Here is a 15,087-nt window from a genome sequence, read left to right on the forward strand (position 1 = left end):
CAGGCCATCCACGTCTATTTCATGGATCGTGCTTTCAGGGAATTTCTCTGGCTCTTTTAATTGGGAGTGGTTCCTCTGCTTCTTCATAATGCTCCTATCTCTCTGGCACTGTGGCTTAAGGAGTATCAGTTATCTATTGGTGTCCTTAAGGAGTTTATGTATTTATCGAAAGCCTAGGCAGGCATAAAACTTTAAAAGAGAGAGGGGGATAGGGGGAGAGAGAGAGAGACAGAGACAGAGACAGAGGGGGAGAGGGAGAGAGGGGGTGGGGGCAGGATGTTAAAAGAATGGAGAAAAAAAGGTTTGAAAACAGTGTACGATCAATAATAGAAGAGCAAGTTGAAGCAGAATAGCAATTGAGCTGAGACGTCTTCTAAAAGCCTTTAAAAACAAATAGAAAAGATCAGAAAATAATATACAGTTGTTTCAAAAGTAAATTTTTAAAAGGTAATCGGAAATAGAACAGATTTTAACAAAAGATAAAACAGAGGATTTTAAAAGACGGGAGAAAGAAAAGGTTTGAAGACAGTGTGTAATCATGAATAGAAGAGTAAGTGGAAGCAGAATAGCGATCGAGTTGAGACGTCTTTTAATAACCTTAATAAAAAGGAGGAAAAAAATCGAGAAACAATATTTGAAACCTGTGAATAACCAGTAACAGGAGATCAAAACCAAGAGAATGAAAAAGGGAAGGGGGTGGATGTTTAAAAATAATAATAATGAAAAGACTTGAAATGAAACATTTAAAAGGGATTAAAACCGTAAACGTATACGACTGTTCAAAAGTAAAGGTTAAAAAGGTAACAGAAGGTAAAACCGATATAAAAGAGATTAAAAAAGAAAAAGGAAAAGAAAAAAAAAAAAGAGGAAAAAAAAAAAAAAAAAGGATGTGTTCTCCTGGAGACGGTGCGCTCTTAACGGTTTCACCGAGAAGTCTTTCTGTCGTCGCCCTGTTTCGTGAACTCAGCTTGCTGTTTCCGCGGGCCCTCTGTCGGCGCCCTCGTCTGTGCTGCCCTCGGTGCCTGTGGGCAAGTAGATCGCGCCCCCTCCTGGCACCGCGGTCGGATGCTGCGTTCCTGCCGGGAAGGAGGGAGGGTGGCTGGCCGCCTGCCCTCTCCCGGCGCCGGTCGCTCCGCTGCTCTGTGCGGCTGTGTGCTCCACCTCGGGTCGGCGCTCCTCTCCGTAGGTGGGCTCGGGGAAGACCGTGGAACCGCCCCGCCCCTGCTGCATTCCAAAACTCGGCTCCTTCTTAGTCTTGGTGGCGCGAGTTCTCTGAGGTACCGGGGCAGATATATAATATCTGCCTCAGGCTGAAAACGAGTCTCAGTCCTGCCTAGGAGGTTGCAGAGCCCCCGGGTGCGGATTCGAGTCTCGGCCCCGCCCCCGCTCCCGCCCCCGCCCGCGCGCTGCACGCCGCGCGCCAGGGGCTATGGCGGCTGTGGCTGCGCCCCGCCTCTCTTCTCGCGAGAAGGGCCGGTGATGGCGCCGCGGGTCTGAGGAGATGGAGGCTACGGCGCCCCTCTCCCCAGGGCACACCGGCCGTGTTGCTTTGCCTTTCTTTCCCCGTAATGGACGGGTTGGGGGGGCGGGTTGTTCTGCTCTGTATCCCCTCCCGGCCACGGCGCGTGGTGCCGCCGCCACGGTCCTCTGCCCGGCTCGTGCGGCCTGTCCCGGCCCCCGGCTGCCGGCCTGCGACTCGGGCTGGGTGTCGCGGGGACCCTCTGTGCCCGTTTCACTTGGGTCGGTCGGTCAAGGGGCGCTCCGGGCAGATCTGAGACTCGGAGGCTCCCCCACCGTCCCGTCGGCCTCTCCGTTGGAGACGGGGAGGTCTGGCGAACGAGCCCTATTCCTCCTCTGCCGGTCCCTCCCGCACTGTTTTGCTTTTGACTCTTTCTTTTCTCCTTTTCTCCTACCAGAGTTTGGGCGTCTTTGTCTTTCGAAGAGGGCGGTGTTCTGTCGGAGTTCCGCAGGTGGTCTGATTGGCCGAGTGGGTCCGTCGATGTGAGTTTTGGTGTATTTGTGGGAGAGGGTGAGCTACGAGCGTCCTTCTACTCCGCCGTCTTGCTTCTTCTCGGGTTATTTTTGAAGAGTAGGTGCTGGGGATTGAACCCTGGACCTTTATTTTTTCCATGCTAAGCATGGGCTGTACTGCCTGATCTCTAGACCCTCCCCACCGCAACCCCCCCCTTTCCCACCGCCTCCATAGTACTCGATGAATCTCCTACCTAGATATCTATGCTTCCTTGGAATAGGGCCGTCGTTTTCTTCATCGGATTGATGCACGTCTGTGGATTCGTCTCGTTTCTCTCCACTGCGGTGGGTGGCATCGGGGCGTGGGGTGGGGTGGAGTGGCGTGGGCTGGGAACAGTTCTTCACGTGTAGAGGTGGAGCGGAGCGATGAGGATGGTGACTGTTTCCCCGAGTGCTCGCGCCGGGTGATGGAGGCCTGTGGTCTGACTTGGAAGAGGACTCGGGTGACCAGAACAGAGCCCGTGTGGGGTCGTTGTGGAGGGAGGAACTCCACCCCCCCCCCAGCCCCAGCCAAGGCACTCGTACCTCATCGAGGGACGGTCGGCCGAAAACAAACGAAAGCTGTCAGAGGTTTGGGGGTGGGGGTGAAGGGGTGTGTGTGTGTGTCTGTGTGTGTGTGTGTGTGTGTGTGTGTGTGTCTGTGTGTCTGTGTGTCTGTGTGTCTGTGTCTGTGTGGTGTGTGTGTGTGGTGTGTGTGTGGTGTGTGTGTGTCCCCGTTCCCCGTACCACGGTCTCTGGTCGAGGCCCCCCCGAGCGGAGAAACGCACGCCAGGCCGTCCGTGCTCCTGGTTGTCCGGCCGCGTGTCCCTGCCACCCAGAGATCCCGAACCGTCCCGCTCGCTCCCCTGCCATGTGCCATGTGCCATGTGCCATGTGCCACCTGCCTGTCGGCCGGGCGCTATTTTAGACCCTGCGAAGAAGTCGACCGGATGGACGGGCCGGGCCGGGCCGAGCCGAGCCGGGCCGAGCCGATCTGAGCCGAGCCCGTCCAGGCTGGGGTGGGTGGTGCTGGGTTCAGAGGAGTGGGGTACAAGCGGGAGGCGGGCGTCGATGGAGGGGAGGGGGAGGGGGAGGGGGAAGGGAGAGGAAAGGGGAGGGGAGGGGGAGCAGGGATGACGATGGTCTGGGGCTTGGCGTGTGGGGTGGGGGTGGGAGGGATGGTAGCCATCCTATGACTTTCTCTCCCTACCCCGCCTTTTGCAAGTCTGTTCGAGTGACAAGGTGGTGCTGGTTTCTGGCTGGTGCACACCATAGTGATTCTGTTCTTCTTTTTCCTGGTCTTTTTCAGGAACCCTCGTCCCGAGGGACTGAATCTAGTGCCCTGTGCTGCGCGGTACGACCTAGGGGTCGAATCTGCCAGGAGAGGACTTACAAGGATTTCGAGGATCCTGGAAAACTGCTACCATCCAGAATCCTACATGGATGTTCAAGATCTTGTGGATGGACGGACGGACGGAAGACGGATCGAATGGAGGCCCCGCCCCATCCCCTGGACCCCTTGGCCCAGGAGGATCGTGATGGGTCTGGAAAGGACTCTTCCGACGAGGGTCTCGGGATGGACTTTCTCGGTCTGCGGAAGGTGTTTCTGCACAAAGAGGAAGAGAGGGGCGTTCTCGGCCAGAGAGCCCGAACCGCCTCCTTTCAGGGATCCGCTCCAGTCAGGGTTGGGGTCGGGGTCAGAACGCAGCCACCGACAGCTCCCCTCCCTCGTCTTGGCTCTCCAACTTGGGAAACCCTCCTCCCTGCCCCCTCACCCATCTTCTCGTCAGCCGGCCTCCAGCTTCCCCGTGCCAACCACCTCTCTCATGCTGCCGGACTTTCCTCCTCCTTGGGCTGCCAGGAAGCTCTCCCGCTCCTCCACGTGCTTTGGCTTGGAATCCCTGACAAACACAAGCGGTGCTGGTGGGCGGGGCCGTGGGCGGTGGCAGAAGGACTCCCTTCATCTTATGGGAGCGATTTTTATCTCCATAGAGGTGGCGATTGAGAAAACACATAAAATCACTCAGAAGAATACCCATGTGTAGTATCCCTGACCTAGATCCGTGTCTGTCTGTCTGTCTGTCTGTCTGTCTGTCTGTCTGTCTGTCTCTCTCTCTCTCTCTCTCTCTCTCTCTCACTCTCTCTGCCTCTCTCTCCATTTCGCTATTCTCTGTGTGTGTGTGTGCGCGCGCGCGCATGCGTGTCTGTCTGTCTCCCTTGTCTCTCTTTCCTCTCCTCTCCCCTCCTCTCCTCTTCCCTGTTCTCCCCCCTTCCCCCTCACCCCTCCACTCCTCTCTTCTCCCCTCCACTCCTCTCCTCTCCCTCTTCTCCTCTCCCCTCGCCTCTTCTCATTTCCCCTCCCCTCCCCTCTTTTCCCTCCTCTCCTTTCCTGTCCTCTCCCCTTTTATCCCTCCTCTCCTCTGCTCTTTCTCTCTCTCTCTCTCTCTCTCTCTCTCTCTCTCTCTCCCTCCCTCTCTCCCTCTCCCCCCCTTCACTTCCCTCCCTCCTCCCTACCCCCCCAACCCCTACCTTCACAGGGCCTCATAGATTGCAATCGGTTTCCATGAAATGTGATGAAGAGGGAATGAATTTTAGAATGATATCCCCATGCCATCGAATCCTTCTTCCCCAGGGATAGCGACTTATTTGTGGTCGTGTTTGTTTTTGTTTTTCTTGTTGTTGTTTTGGGGCGCATCGAGGGCGCAGGAGGCGTTGGGAGTGAGGGTGATGTTTCTCTTTCTGTCTGTCTCCTCCTTAGGACGGATTTTAAGAGGAGGGAGGACTCACAGAAATCTACCATCTTGTCTCGTACTGCAGCTGTGTTTGAGCTTCCTATACGATCTGTGCGGAACACTCCCCACCCTCACCTCAAGCCGCCATTGCCGCCCCCTCAGCCCCCTGCACCCCCGTCCAGTCCCACACTTGGGGCGGTGGTTGGGCATGGGGGGATGTTGGCGGGGTGGTGGTTGGTGGGGGGTGGGGTGGTGGAGGAAACCAGAAAACAGACCACTGTGGCACGTGGGTGACTGGGGCTTCAGGGTGAAGGAGGATGAATAAAATGGCCGGAATTAGGCTAACGGATTATTGCTTCTTTTTTTGGCGGGGGGGGGAGGGGAGGATCATTAGGTCATTCATTCATTCATTCATTCACTCATTCATTTGCTGGGGGGGGTGTCATTCGGTTTCTTATGCTCGCCCTGAAAACGGTCAACTGTCCTGACTGACTGGTTGCTGCTCACGGTTCCAGGCCTGTTGTTGAAACTGGAAGCTATCGATCTTACTGTTTCTACTGTATTTCACTCATTGAAAGTCATCATCATGCTGGGTCTCTGAGTCTTTCTCCGAGGAGAAGGTCGGTCACGGGACTAATGACCTGACAAAATAGCCTGAGTGACCAAGAAGGCCACACCTTGAGTGCTTATGAGATAACGAGATCTAACCACCAGCCTCTATAGAATGGGTCACCTGGAGGCATCGTGACACCATTCTGAGTCTTCTGATGAGAAAACGATTCTGTGGATGGTGATCGATGCCCGATTGTTTGAGCTATGGCTCTAGAACCACCCCACCCACTCCATCCCCAAGGTGGGTACACAGTTTTGAAGACGCTAGCCTGCTGTGAATCCCCTTTGCCCGGCAGAGCGATAAAATGGCCTCTTTGCTTCTAAGCTCCAAGACCTTGTCTCTGGATTCTTGGGCTCGTCGGGGACGGGGGCCGATCTTTTGGCAACAAGCGTGCTTCAGAAACAGCGGATGCCCGAGAAGGACACTCTGCCTCTCCCTCTTCTTCCGGGCCTGAAATGGGGAGGAAAAAAACATCGCTTCCCCTGGAAGCTGGAGTCCGGAACCCGCCATCCGGAGGGACTTCTGGCTTGGCCTTCTCCTGGGGTGGGGGGGGGAGGGCACGCCACTGCACGTGTTCTTTGTCAATTCCCTGTTTCTCTCTTCTCGAGTTATCTCTTTGGGACGGCTCCCACACTGGGTGAAAACAGACAGACAGGCTGGTATGTCTCCCTACCCCACCCTTCGCCCCCAAATGACTGATCTCCTGTCCCATCAGAATCACCACTTGTTTTCCAACGTGGCTTTCTTGGATCCTGGAGGACTTGTAAAGGAAAAGCCCAGCTGGGCTAACAAGCTAAAGTCACAAATCTAAGTGTGATAAGTGTCCGTTTACTGATCTAAGTTCTGCTGGGCTAACTCGTAAATCTGAAGTTTAGTGTCAGTTTACTGGGCTAACAAGCTAACTCGTAAATCCAAGCTCAACAAGTGTCAGTAACGTGATCTGTTCCAAATTGATAAGCTCCAGTGTACTGATCCTTTGCTTTTTGTTGTTTGAGCCTTATTGGCGAATAGACCCATATTTGTAATTAACCCTATGAAACCTCATGTGCACGTCTTGGAGGTGCTCAGAGCTTCGGAGCAGAAGCCCCTCTGAGCCCGCCGGCGTAATAAATCTGAGTACTCCAACCCTCCGAGTGGTGCTTGTTTCTTGGCTGGCCTGTCATTTCCGTAACAGACTGATATCAACTTAGAGCCAAGATGGGCGCAGAACTGAAGGAGCTTCTCGGCTGGCCTAAGAAGCCTGTCGTCGTGATGTGGGAGGCATTCTTTACGAGGGACCTATCTGATTAAGTGCTTGACCGCCTTTTGGACTTTGAACCAACTTGGAGATAGGAACTAGGATGAGAGGGCACCCGAAATAGCTCAGCAAACTCTTCTCCATCCTTAGAAGACAGACAGACAGACAGACAGACAGACAGACAGACAGAGTGTGTGTGTGTGTGTGTGTGTGTGTGTGTGCGCGCGCGCGCGCGCGCGTGTTTGTGCGCGTGCGGGGGTGTGGGAGAGGGAGGAGATGACGTCAGCGTACTGGACACTGTTTCAGTGACATGGGGAGTGCTGTCAACTAGGAAGGAACGTCATGTATTCTTCAGCCTTGTGTCTGTACAGGTGGGTACACTCAGGGTTCCAGAAAGGATGGGATATTCCTGGCAGTCGTCTACTGCCCTGGCATCGAGGGCTGGCTGGCTGGCTGGCTGTCATCCAAAGTGGAGGCTCTCGTGAAAGGGACGGAACCGAGTCCCGAGGAGATGCCTCCTTCACTGACTTTCATGTAAACACAGTGGACCACAGCCTCCGGAAAGAGGGTGGGTGGCACACGTGGCCCCAGTCTGTTCTGTCCATTCGGCAAATGGCCTGGGTTAGGGGAAACCCAGCATGGCGACCATCCGACAGGCCGACCCACTGACCCACGGACGTGCTCGGTTTCTCCCAGCTTCCTGGATGACCTCCCCCACCCACCCCCACCCCACCCGCATTCCTTCACCCACCGTGGTGTCTGGTGTCAGGGCACTTGGAAGATGACTCCCATTGTTCAATAGACAGGGGCAGGAAGATTCCTATAGGACCGCAAAAACAGTCAACTGGCCATACATACATACATACGTACAAACTTTTTGTCCCCAGAGGCCTCAGACCTCCTCTCTCTGGACACGCTGAACCCCAGTAACTGGCCCCCATTCAACTGCCACATAGTAGGGGTCATCCAGACGTTCTTGGGATGGTAGGTATGACTTCCAAAGGGGTTGAAGCCTTCCTTCCCCCGCTGCAAGCCTGATGCCATCAGCATGGCCAGGACACTGCTACAAACAAACAAACAAACAAACAAACAAACAAATAAACAAACAAACAAACACACACACACCACCACCACCACCACCAACAACAACAACAACGACAACAAAAGACAAACACATGCGTATGTGACTTGGGGACATACTTTCCGCAGCCTCCAGGGACGAAGGCACCCGCTTCGCTGGGTAAATCCTACGAGGCTTCACTAAAGCGCTTGCCAACTTACTTCTCAGAAGGATCGATCTCTGCCCCCATCACCCGCCATCATCAGGCAAGGTCGTCAGAATCCATGGGAGATATAGACTAGAAGAAGAAGTAGAGGAAGGAGGAGGAGGAGGTGGAGGAGGAGAATCAGTGACATGAGGTGTGTACGACTTCTTGTCTCCAAGAGGATTGAGTTTTAAATTTTTTTCTTTTCAGATACAAGGGAAAATAAACTTTTGTTTTTTCCCCTTCCTTCCCTTTTAGAGGCGGACACCCACATGGTAACTATCATACCTCTGTCAGCAGAATGGAATCCTTTCTCTTTTTCTCCCTCCCTGACCCTTCTGGGATTCAGAAATCCTCCGTGAGGATTTTTCTATTCTTGGCAGCAGAGTTATTAGCATCATTGACTTGGAGGCAAAAACTTAGGTTTCCATTAAACTGGGATAGACATGCATGGATAAGAGATACTAGTGCTACTCGTTTTCCTTAGGGTTCCCCTGTGTCTGTGGGTGTGTGTGTGTGTGTGTGTGTGTGTGTGTGTGTCTGTGTGTGTGTGTGTCTGTGTGTCTGTGTGTCTGTGTGTCTGTGTGTCTGTGTCTGTGTCTGTCTGCCTGCCTGCCTGCCTGCCTGCCTGCCTGCCTGCCTGCCTGCCTGTTTATTGTAGGAACTCTCTGTCAATGGAAGTATAGTTGACTTACAATGTTGTGTTCATTTATGACGTACGGCATAGTGATTCACTTATTCACACACACACACACACACACACACACACACACACACACACACACGTATACTTTTTCAGGATAGGTTATTACAAGCTATTGAACATAGTTCCCTGTGCTAGACAGTAGGACCTACTTGTGTACCTAGTTTGTATAGGGTGGTTTATATCTGCTAATCCCAAACTCCTGATTTATCCCTCTGCCCTCCCCCGTTCCTCCACCCTACCCTGTCCCCTGTGTTAACCATCGGTTTCTTTTCCATGTCTGCGAGTCCAGTCTGTTTCTGGTTTGTAAATAGGTTCCTTGGAGTCTTTTTAAAATGGAGTTATTTATGTATGGATGGGTGTCTTGACTTACTTTCAGATCCCACCTAGAAGTGATGGCATAGGATATCTGTCTTCCTCTGGGTGACTGACATCACTAAAGCTACGGAACGCTTCACGTATGTGCGTGTGTCGTCCACGTTCAGGGGCCGTGCTGATCTTCTCTGGATGGTTCCCGTGTTAGTCGATGTGCTGTGGCAGCAAGCGCTTGCCTTAGGGTTTTTGTCTCAACCTGAAAGCCGGCCCGGAGACTGAAGGTCTTCTAGTTGCCTCCACTATCTGCCTAGGACCATCTCCACGAACGTTTCCCATTTTCTCTCACCCTTTTGTCTTGGCATCATTGAGTACTAAAATGCTCCGTCTCCTGAAGCCCTGCAGACTGAAGCTGGACAACGGGAGGTAAACGTCAGAGAAATGGCCACAACAGCTCCTGTGGAAACCATCCTAGGGCCTGTTTTTGGAGGAGCCGCTCAGAGAGTTGAGCCAAACACCCCAGGACATCATCAGAGGCATTTCAAACTGCTCGAGCCGTTTCGATGACCCCGATGTGTGGAAATCTCCTACCAGACTGACCCCCTACTCCCGGCCCTGAATCTGGTTTCTCATCTGCTCCAATGATTAACCTTTGTGCTGTACTTTGGTTTTCCACACAAGTGCCTCTTAGGCGATACCTGACTGCTTGCTCCCTAGGCCTAGCTTCAGAAGCCCATCGACACCACCGCCTCCTGAGACGAGATACTACAACTGTTTCCTTGAACAGACCTGTTCTCAGAACTAAGAAACTGGGTCCATGAAACGCAGGCCCTCTAGGAAACTATTCCCTCCCTCCTGCCCCCACACCACACGCACGCACGCACGCACGCATGGACGCACATGCACAGTCAACAGCCCAGCTTTTAATGTGTAAAACTTCCAGGGAAGTTACAGAATAGGGAAATGTTGGGGTCCAGAGTAGGCTGCCCCAAAATGTGCCCGATGGACTATGCTGAATGAAAGGGACTTCACAACTGGCCAAGGGGGAGGGTATAGGTCAGTGGTAGACTGTGTGCTTAGCAAGCAAGCACAAGGTCCTGGGTTTAATCCCCAGTACCTTCGGTCAAAAATAAATACATAAAATCGAATTCCTCTCCCCGCCCCCCCCCAAAGTATACACTGCTGTATGTCAACTCTGTCTCAATAAAACTGGAAGAAAAAAAGGAAAAAAAAATGATTTAACAAAAGAAAGAAAGAAACAAACAAAGAACTGCCCGAGGCAAGAGGAACACTCTGGCCCTCCTTTCTGCCTCCCTGGAAGCAGGGGAAAAAGAATTTTGTTTTTTTAAAGTCTCCCATCCCAGAGGAATCTATCAAGTCAGAGGTCTGCTTCCATGCCCTTCCATGATTCTCAAACGGTGTAGTGGGGTTTACCCAGATTAGGAAAAGGAGGGGACTCCTTTGGCCTGAGACCAGGCGAGATTCTCCCCCTCCCTCCCGCCTCCCTCCGTGCAGTTGGGACGGGGTGGCCTAAGGGTGGGGAAATTGAAACCAAAGAACAAAAGCCGTTCAACAGAGAGGAGCCGGAGGCCAAGTCAAAGGCTCTGACCTGAGCACAGAGCTTTCTGCATTTGAATGAAGCGATTGAACGAGGCCCTGCCGAATGGATCCTCCTGACGTCCCCGCCCCCGCTTCCAGGAGACAGTCAGTCGATTTGGGACCGATCGGTGGAGAAGGCCTGGGAGGCGGCGGCGGCGGCGGTGGCGGCGGCGGCGGCGGAAGCAGCGGCGGGGGCGGGGGGGGGTGGTGCGCGGGCGGGGGCGGGACCAACGGTCGCTCCAACTCTGCCTGCCTGCCTGTCTGCCTGCCTGCCTGCCTGCCTGCCTGCCTGCCTGCCTGCCTGCCTGCGGGGCTGAGGCCTGAGGGCCACGCTGGTTCCTGCCACTCAGGGAAACTTCTGCGGGTGTTGCCGAAAGATCGCCCTCCCCCACCCCGTCCCTGACGAGCCAAATAACCCAGAGACAGGGTCTTAGAGTTTAGAAGAAAAGAGGCAGCTTGATTGCTTTGCTGGGCAAAGGGGACTCACAGCAGGCTAGTGCCCTCCAAACTGTGAACCCGTCTTGGGGTTGGGGTTTCATGCTTCTGTGGACGAACAGGTTGGAGCATGAAAGGGAATCACAACAGGCGGGAGCACAAAAGGTGCTCATGATCAACAAGGGTCTCTGATGAAACTTCCTCCTAAATCTGGATGAGTGTCTGATAACATGGGACCTCCTGGTGGTCTAGTAGGTCATCAGCCCGTGACCTTCTTTATCTGGTCAGACTCACCCGGCGGCACCAGCGCCACGGAGGAACTCGGGGAGGGGGGTGGGGGGTGGGAGGGGGCTGGTCGTTCTCCTGAGCTTATCCTCCCGTGACTCCCTTCCTGGGGAAAGACTCAGACGCCAAACATGATTGTCAAGTTGAACGATCAGAGGAAGGTCAAATCAAACAGTTAGAATCGACAACTTTAGCTGTTTTTAACAGTGGGCCTGGAGCTGGGAGCGGTGTCTGGTCAGTCGAGTTTGCTGATCGTTCTAAAAGCAAGCAGTAAGCATAAAGCCAAAAATTGGCTTAGCCTAAGTGCGGCCACTTCATGATTCCTCCTTCACTGGGGGCTGAGGCGTGGGGGAGGGCGGGGGTGGGGGACAGGACTGAGGTGGCGGCGAACTTCTCCGTGAATGCTCGGAGCCGAACTGCTCCCTGGGCCTAGGTCTGAAAAAGGCCTGAGTCTCAGCTATGACAGATTCTCTCTCTTTCTGGGCACATGGACTGACTCGCCCCGCATCCTCCCATCCTGTCATACCCTTTGGACACACACCTCCACCTGAAGAGTTCTTTGGCCTCGTCCAGAAAAAACAAACACACGCACGAACAAAACCAAACGAGCACACAGAAACCCTGCTGATCTCCTTGGACCCCATTCACTTCGGAGAGTCCCTCTCGTAGAAATCCCCTCTGCTCGATGATTTCACCACAGCCGCCTCCCTTTCTCCGGCACAGTGACCCCCCACCCCCACCCCTGCGTGGGCCCTGTCCCTCTACCTATCAAAAACCAAACCCCAGGAGAAAAGAAAATCAGAATGCTGTTTTGAGCCACTGGATCTGTGAAAGGAACCAAACAGAAAGCTGAAATAACCAAACCAGCCGAACACCAAAAGCGAACAGACAGATACCCCAGAAAGAAGGGCACGCTGACCCTTGCCCCTTTCCTTCCTGGAATCAGGACATAACATAGATCTACACCCCACCCCCCACCCCACCCTCCCCAGATGTCTTCTTTATGCCGGAACGAGAGTGACGTTCTTATTGTCAACGGTGCTGTTATGGAAATGACAGGCCGGCCAAGAAACAAGCACCACTCGGAGGGTTGGAGTACTCAGATTTATTACGCCGGCGGGCTCAGAGGGGCTTCTGCTCCTAAGCCTTGAGCACCTCCAAGACGTGCACGTGAGGTTTTATAGGGTTAAGTACCAGCTTGGGGTATTCGGCCAATAGGCACGCAATAGCTTTAGCAACATCATTATCACGAAAGTAGAGGCAGTGAGGCAGCAAACCAACATTTCAAGGCCAGATATGTCTCTTTGAAAATCCAGCTGGCTAGCAAAATATGAACAGGGAATCAGCAAACCGGCACTTATTAATTTAGATTTACGAGTTAGCCCAGCAGAACTCAGATCAGTAATCCGACACTTGTTACACTTAGATTTGCGACTTAGCTTGTTATCCCAGCTGGGCTTTTCCTTCACAGTGTAAAGCGGAGAAGGAGAGAATTCTGTACAAACAGACCTCGATGAAAAGAATCCTCACCCTCTTTTAGGCCCCCACCTCAACACACGTGCGCGCACACGCGCGCACACACACACACACACACATGCATGCACGCACGCGCGCGTATAGTTACTCCTGTTCTCTCTCTTTCTCTCTCCCTCTTCCTTTCTTACTGATTTTTTAAAAATGTTTACTGATAACACAGAAAATAATTGCTTAAATGTTGTCCAGGAATGATATTCATTTTTGAAAACATGATATATATTGTAAAGGATTTGGGCTCCCTTAGAAAAATCCCAGTCCAGGCACGATTGTATAGCACCTCCTTTCACTTTCAAGTGTCTCATTTCAGACAATAAAGTAGCCAGTCATCTTCCTTGTGCATGACCTTTGTAACTGGCACAAGTCAAACGGCACAAAATTCAGACCCAATCTCCTGATCCATATGATTCTCATATTCTTTTTTTTTTTTTTTTTTTTTTTTTTTTTTTTTTAGCGAGTCCAGAAGCTATGGGTCTGTGCCAACCACCCGTGGCTGTTCACTATCCAGCATTTCTTCCATTATCTTTATGTTGTCCTGTTTCTTGGAAGTATTAGTGCAGCTACTTTTCCCGATGGTCTGTCTCTGTCTCTGTCTCTCACTCTTTTCTCCTTCTTTTTTTTGGGGGGGGGAGGAGGGGGATGGGTTTGATTAGGTTATTTATTTATTTTAATGGTGGTTCTGGGGATTGAACCCAGGGCATCATGCATGCTAAGCAGGCACTCTAACAATGATCTATATCCTTCTCTACACCGCCCCCCCGACCCTCCAGCACCCCCCCCCGTCCCCGGCCAGGGCCTGTCTTTGCTCAACCCAATAGAAAAGCATTTATGTTTTGCCAGTTTCCTGGGTCCTTCTTTGTTTCATAAAACTGAGAAGAAATACACGTGGAAGTTCTCTCCTATGAATTGAACAGACTGAAGATCCTTTAAATAACCAAATGAGGTGGAAGTGCAGAGAGTACCATACGGGAACACACCGAGGCACATCGTCATCAAATTGACCAAAATTAAGGATAAGGAGAAAATATTAAAATGAACGAGAGAAAAGCAACAAATAACATACAAGGGAACTCCCGTAAGGTTATCAGCTGATTTTTCAGCAGAAACTCTACAGGCCAGAAGTGGGTGGCACAACATACTTAAAGTGATGAAAGGGAAAAACTGACAGGTAAGAATACTCTATTCAGCAAGGCTCTCGTTCAGATTTGAGGGAGAAATCAAAAGCTTCACAGATAAACAAAAGCTACAAGATTTCAGCACCATCAAGCCGGCTTTACAAGGAATGATAAAGGATGGTCTCAAGTCATCAAATCCTAAGAAAAGAGAACAAAAAGATGACAGAGAAAGGGAGGGGGGGAGAGAGGGAGAGAGAGAGGGGGAGAGAGGGGGGGAGGGAGAGAGAGAGAGAGAGAGAGAGAGAGAGAGAGAGAAAGAGAGAGAGAGAGAGAGGGAGGGAGGGAGGGAGGGAGGGAGGGAGGGAGAGGAGACCTTCGAAAGATTGCTTTGCCTGTTTAGGGTCTTCCGTTGTTATGTCGTGAGTATTTTGACAGGGGTTGCATGGAACCTGCGGTTTGCTTTGGATAGTGTGGCCATGTTGATAGTATTGATTCTTCCAATGCAAGAGCACAAGGCATCTTTCCATTTCTTTGTGTCATTTCAGATTCTGGAGTATAGATAACCTCCTCGATTAAGTTTATTTCTAGGCATTTTACTGTTTTTGACTCAATGGAAGTGTTTATCCCAGTTATAAAATTCTGGTTTTTAAAGTGGAGGGGGGAAAAAAAAAAAGGAAAGGAAGGGCCACAAATGGCAAAATATCCTTCTTTCTCATGGGTGAATTGTATTCCATTACGTGTGTGTATGTGTGTGTGTGTGTGTGTGTGTGTGTGTGTGTGTGTGTGTCCCCTCTTCTTTATCTATTCAAATATTGATGTGCACTTAGGATGCTTCCGTATCTTGGCAATCATAAATGATGTTGCTGCTAATAGCAGGGTGTGTGTATCTTTTTGAATTCATTCTTCTTTTGTGGTTGGCTTTATTCCTTTGATAAGTATGTAAGTTTAAAAAGCTAAAGCTCTAAACCTTCCTGGAAACAATGAACAGTACATATATGTAAATTAAAAATATATGTGCAGTAAAAACATTTTAAAAAAATAAATAAATAAAAAAGAACGAAAGACAAGGAAATTAGCTATCAAGCCGTGAAAGACATGGAAGAAACTTAAAAGGCATCTTACTAAATCAAAGAAACCGGTCTGAAAATTGTTACCAACTGTACAATTCCAACCAAATGACATCCTGGAAAAGGCAAAGCTCTAGAAACAATCAAAAGATCATGGTATCCAGGGGTTTGGGGAGAGGGA

At 51.5% G+C, this 15,087-nt stretch overlaps 1 long non-coding RNA gene and 1 other non-coding gene across 2 annotated transcripts; both read right to left on the bottom strand.

Moving 5' to 3' along the window:
• Positions 1–6,920: 6,920 nt before the first annotated feature.
• Positions 6,921–10,967, bottom strand: LOC141576931 (uncharacterized). Its single transcript, XR_012505338.1, has 2 exons — positions 7,793–10,967; positions 6,921–7,655 (listed from the first exon to the last, which is right to left on the bottom strand). It is a non-coding gene; the product is annotated as an uncharacterized LOC141576931 (long non-coding RNA).
• LOC141576944 (U6 spliceosomal RNA) lies at positions 8,999–9,107 on the bottom strand. The gene has a single exon (XR_012505348.1). It is a non-coding gene; the product is annotated as a U6 spliceosomal RNA (small nuclear RNA).
• Positions 10,968–15,087: the final 4,120 nt, after the last annotated feature.

Source organism: Camelus bactrianus, unplaced genomic scaffold (assembly GCF_048773025.1).
Source record: "Camelus bactrianus isolate YW-2024 breed Bactrian camel unplaced genomic scaffold, ASM4877302v1 HiC_scaffold_47, whole genome shotgun sequence".
NCBI lineage: Eukaryota > Metazoa > Chordata > Mammalia > Artiodactyla > Camelidae > Camelus > Camelus bactrianus.